Source organism: Rousettus aegyptiacus, unplaced genomic scaffold (genome assembly GCF_014176215.1).
Source record: "Rousettus aegyptiacus isolate mRouAeg1 unplaced genomic scaffold, mRouAeg1.p scaffold_m13_p_5, whole genome shotgun sequence".
NCBI lineage: Eukaryota > Metazoa > Chordata > Mammalia > Chiroptera > Pteropodidae > Rousettus > Rousettus aegyptiacus.
Window position 1 is genome coordinate 33,480,337 of NW_023416308.1, and position 6,000 is coordinate 33,486,336.

A 6,000-nucleotide genomic window follows, 5' to 3' on the forward strand; every position below is an offset into this window, starting at 1 on the left:
AAGAGTAGATGTGAAGAAGTTAAGCTCTCTGAGTTTGAAACCTGTCTTTAACATTATTAACTGTATTTGTGGGAAATTTATATGAATTTTCTCTTCAGTTCTCTTATCCATAAAGTCAGGATAATAATACTACATTACTTGGTTGTTGAAAATTAACTAAAACAATACATGGAATATGTACTAAGGATACATTAGCTTTCTAATACCTTTATTCCACTCCCAAACCCTTATACACACAAGGATTATATTCTGGGCCAAGAGCAAACAGAATGAATTAACCCTGACTCCTTAAAATTTTCCAGGCCATTTATTATTAATTTCAAATAACCCCTCCCCCTTCATTCACTATAAAGAGATTGTGCTTCCATACTTTTTCTCATCTGATGATAAGAACACTTCTATAGTTAAATTTCTTGCCATATCAAGAGTCTCTTTCTATGGGGAATGGGTGATTTTAGAATCTCTGAATTATTATCCAATTAATTCATTGAATCACCTACCATATGTCAGGCCATGGTCAAAAAATGGCAAATGTAGCAAGAAATAAGATACATAAGGTCCCTGACCTCGAGAACTTTAGTTTTAGTAGAGAAAGCAAGAATTAAACATGCAATCGCACCAATAACTATATAATTATATAGGGGTAGGGAGCATTATTCACTGAAATTTTAATTAGGAAAAGAACTTGTTCTATTTTCTAGGGATGTCTTCTTATTTGGGGAAAAGTAAAGATTATTTTGCCTGGAAGTCAGCTGGCACCACAGCTTCAGGGGGAAAAAAAGAACCACCCATATAATAAAAGAGAATATAGTTTCTGTGGGCAATTAAGGAGGAAATATTTCAGAAGCGGTGATGGGAAGAAGGGTGAAGGAGAAAGGAGGCTGTAAATAGGCAAAAAGGCATATGCTTCACAATTCCACTTACCTTCAAATCCTCCAGATTCTGAGTGAATGTTATTGACATTTACAGTATAAGTGAATTTCTTGTGGAAAACTGTGAAAAAAGCCAAGCTACATACATAGATGATATGAGACAAAACAGAGAGCACATGCCAAAGAATTAAGAGAAAAGCAGACATCTGGAAGCAATTTTTATTTAAGAGGTAATATGAGCCGTTTAAAAAAAAAGTAAAGGGAAGTCAGAACATATGACAGAGGTTTTAACCTGGTCTGTGGAGTCAGGGAAGGCCTCTCTGGGGGAAATGAATATAAGGCTGAGAACTAAAGGATGAGTATAAGTTAGTCAGAATAAAGGATAGGGAAAAGTGTTCCAGAGAGAGGGATCAGCTCATGAAAAGGCTCTGAGGTGCATCTTGTGGAACTGTGCATTAAAAGGCTAAGCTCCAAACAGGCAGCCAAAGTTTCATATATAAGTACCAGCTACCCAAATATAGGATACTTTCAGAGAAGATAACAGTGCAGTAGTGCCCCGTTATGCATGGTTTCTCTTCCCATAGCTTCAGTTACCAGGGTCAACCATAGATCAAAAATATTAAATGGAAAATTTCAGAAATAAATAATTCCTAAGTTTTAAATTTCATGCTATTCAGAGTAGCATGATGAAATCTCTCACCGTTCCACTCTGTCCTGCCCAGGTTGTGAATCATCCCTTTGTCCAGCATATACATGAAGTATATGCTATCCACCCATTAGTCACTTAGTAGTTGTCCTGGGTATCACATCAAGTGCCATGGTATTACAGTGCTTGGGTTCAAGTAACCTTCTTTTACTTAACAATATCCTCAAAGTGCAAGAGTAGTGATGCTGGCAATTCAGATATGCTGAAAAGAAGCCTAAAATGGTTCCTTTAAGTGAAAAGGTAGGGGTGTGTGTGTGTGTGTGTGTGTGTGTGTGTGTGTGTGTGTATAAACCCATAGCCTTTATAGGGTTCAATGCTATCTGAAATTTCAGGCATCCACTGGCAGTCTTGGAACGCATTCCCTTCAGATAAAGGGAGACTATTGTGATTTCAAAACAAAGACAGAAATTACTCAAAGACAGTGGGTAAAATTATTTTCTCTAAATTAAAGAAAATTCTTTGAGACAACATAGAGGAAAATTAATAAAACTTAAGGACTACATTGGAATATGAACGCTTTGTGTGAGTGTTTGCCTTCACCTACGATACTTTCCCAATGACTAATATTCCTTTGATGAGTGCTAAATCTCTGAAAATTAAAAACGTAAGCATAGAAATAAATAGCTGAAAGAACCTTCCTCCAGGGGAAACTGGGTCCCAGAGAGGAGAACAAATCTGGCCACGGTTACACATCTGACTAGTAGAAGAGGTGAAATTGCAACAAGTCTTCTTGACCATCATTCAGTGTTTTGGTTCAAGAGACCACACTGCCTCCTTTGGGAATTATGAGTTCTTGCTGCCTTGGACTTATTTCAGAAATTAAAAACTACTGGCAATTTTCCTTTACTCATGATTCTAGAATATGCAAATTTTCTATTTTTGGTCTATGAAACAAACACAAGCTTTTCAGTATTCAATATATTCAAAATGTAGTCTCTACTGTCATAAATAATTTTTAAAAGAAGGATTAAGAATCAAGAAAGGAAAAGGGAAGTAAAATAACTTCCAGTTAGATAGAGCAACTTAAACACCATCGTTAACCTTTATTCTCTTCTAAAAGGCTATTAAAATGAAGATAACAATTATGAATTCATGAGGAGACAAAGAGAATGGGAAAAAAGACTGAAAATGACCAGACGCATCAACAAAATTTTGGAAGATAGAAAGTGGATGGCTCAGTGGGAACTGACATACTTCAGGTGAAAATAAAGTGAACGACTATAGTGGGGAAGACAACAAGAAGCAAGCCAATTTGGACTGCAGAACCTAAAAAAGGCTCATAAATTTGTGGCATCACGTAATTTGAAAGTTTAGAAAAAAAATAAGAGGATCTGTTGAAACTCTGTAATAGGAAGAGTTAGGCCCCTCCCACAGCCTCTTCCCAACCCTATAGATTCACATGATTATCTCTTCCCAACATCAGCAAGAAGGATTGAAATAGAAAAGTTCTGGACTTGAGCATATTACACATGACAGAGAGCAGGGGTGGGTGATCTCAATAGAAACAGAGGGGTGAAATGAAAGTCTACAGATTGAACAGTGAGGGTCCCCACTCTCATGCCCACTGAAAAACTCAGGACCCTGGAAGTCAGGTTTGTGCCTTTCTAGTCAGGAGATTGCGGGAGTCCTCTCTGGACAAAGATGTACAATATTGACAATTTTGTGTCCTTCCAACTCCCATCAAAGTTTTACTGTGAATTTCCCTAATCATCAAGCTGAGTCCCCACACTAGAAATTCCAATGAGCTTTTTAGTGCCTCACTCTGAAATAAAAATGCACCATTGAGGTCATTAAATATTTTATAAAAAACTCTAACATGAAGACTGATACTAACATAAACAGTAAAATTCTGTGCACACACACACACACACACACACACACACACACACACAGAAACAACGGAAGGAACAGGCAAAACTTTTTTACTAAAACAAGCAATTAACATCCTCAGATAGAGGAAAATATAACACATCCAAGAACAGGATGCTATTAGAAGAAAGGCACATTCAGAGAACTAGAACAAGCTCTTGGGGATTACAAGCATTAGTGAAAACTAAAAATATCAAAAAAAAAAAAAAAAAAAGCAGGAAGGATAGGAAGTTAAAGTTAAAGGAATTTCCCAGAACTAAAGGTTAAACAATGGAAACTAGTAGAGGAGAGGCAAGAAATTAGAGGACAAATTCAGACAGTCTTATAACCAAGTTCCAGTAAGAGCGGACATATATAATTAAAGAGAGGAAGTAATTAAAGAAATTTGCCTAACACTGATATGACTTCCTAGACTATAAAAGCTCACTAAGTATGAAAAAAAATCCACAAAAAGACATTTCATTGTGAAATTTCTGAACTGCAGCATAACAAAATGATCCTAAAAGCTTCCAAAGAGATAACATAAAAGAATCCATAATCAACAATGCATCGATCTCTCCAAGAGCAACAAAGGAAGCTAAAACATAGTGAAACAATATCTTCAAAATTATGTACAGAAATCTTTCAAACATAGAATTCTAAAGCCAGCCAAACTCAGTCAAGTGTGAGAATAGTATAAAGACATTTTCAAAAATTTACTTCCATGTATCCTTTCCTGAGAAGCTACTATTCCACTAAAAAAGAGTCATGGAAAGAAAGAAAAAAAGCAAGAAAGAGGCAATGGGGATCTAAATCAGAAGAGAGAAAGATGGTAGGGAGTCATGGTAGAAGGGTGACCTGGGGCAGCTGGGCAATGAGCCTGAAAAACACCCAGTACAGATCAGAGCAAGAGGAGGAGAGGCCCAAAGTGGAGGATGGGGGGACAATAATCTGCTTGATGCTCCTGACCTTACTGAGAGAAGTTTTATAGTTCTGTAAGTGTTTGAGGCAAAAATTTGATAATTTCATAGAAACATTAAACATAAAAAATTTAATAAAGAAAAATAACTCCAGAAAAAAAAATATTATAAAATAAAAGAATGTAATTATATTTTGTGACTCAGCTATTAATAATTGTATGTAACCATAATCTTGTAAAAATTTAAGATTGGTTTAACCAAAATTGTGAAATTATTATAGAATGTGGAGAGAAAACATATGTGTATATATTGATGGGCAGACAATAAGAGAACTAAAATTCTCTTCTACAGGAGGAGGCCAATACATGATGTCTTAAATAGAAAAATAAATAAATAAATAATACACACACTACTTGGAAACATAACTATACATACCCAACAAAAAAGCCAATGACACCCTGAAAACGACACCCTGTCAGGATAAGATTTAGGAATGGAGAAAGGTAGGACCTAGAACTACTTTTTGTTATCAGCCCTGTAACACTATTTGACTCTTTAAGTATTATTCATGGATTACTTTGATTTAAAAAAAATTGATAGGGCAAAAACAAAAGGGAAAACATATGGCATAATGAAATTAGATCTTAATTCAATAAAGTCTTGTGGCTAAAGATGCAGAGGTACCTTAGAATCCCTTAGTTGGTGGAGCTTGGGGTGAAAATGGAGGATAGATGGGTATGATTGATGGGAATAGTACAGGCTTTGGCACCGAGAAGATAGTGAGTGGAATGAATTGACAATAAAGATTAAGAAAGGGAGGAAGTATAAGAAATGCCTGACTAGAAATGATGTATTGTTCAACACAGGTGACTCTAAGCTTTTTCTATCTGAAGTGTCAAGCCTCTCTGCTTCACTGGGACCTGGCCAGGGGAAAACATGCATTGAGCGTTCAGAAAGGCAGGACGTAGGGTGGAGGAACAAACACAGACAGGCTTCTGAAAATGTCCATCATTTTCCACACAGCCAGATGAATTTACAACATCCCATTACATCCCATTACATCCCATTACCTCTCAAGCTTTACAACATAGTGACTACTGAGCATAACTTAGGTCATGTCCTTTAACAGACTGTCCTTATTTTAGTGAATGTAAATTTTTTTGTAAAGGGATTTTACAGGTTATTCTCCCTGTAGTCTCCAAATTTTTTCTTAAGATTTCAATATCTCCACCGCAAGTTCACTTACGAGGGGTTTTCCACAAAGAGATCTCAGACACCCATGTTGCTCACACTTTTGTTCCTGCAGCCAAGAATTCCTTCTTCTCCCTTATCTTCACTTTCATCTGCCTAACTGGGCCTTGTTAGTAAGACTTCTCAAGCATCATTTTCTTCAGGAAGTCTTCCTTGGCCTCCTCTTGACATTCTCTTCATCCAAGGTGGATAGGATGGTTTTTCTCTGTGTTCCCTGAGGGCACAGTGCACAGCTACACCTTAACACTTAGCCCACTGAAATAGAATTATCCCTAGGCCACCTGTCTCCTCTATTGTGTCAGCAGTCTCCACCACAGACCTATACAATTCTGAAGTTAAGGCTGTATTTGATTATCTCTGGATCCCCAGCACCAAATAGGCTAGCCCAAGAGAGCAGCCATCA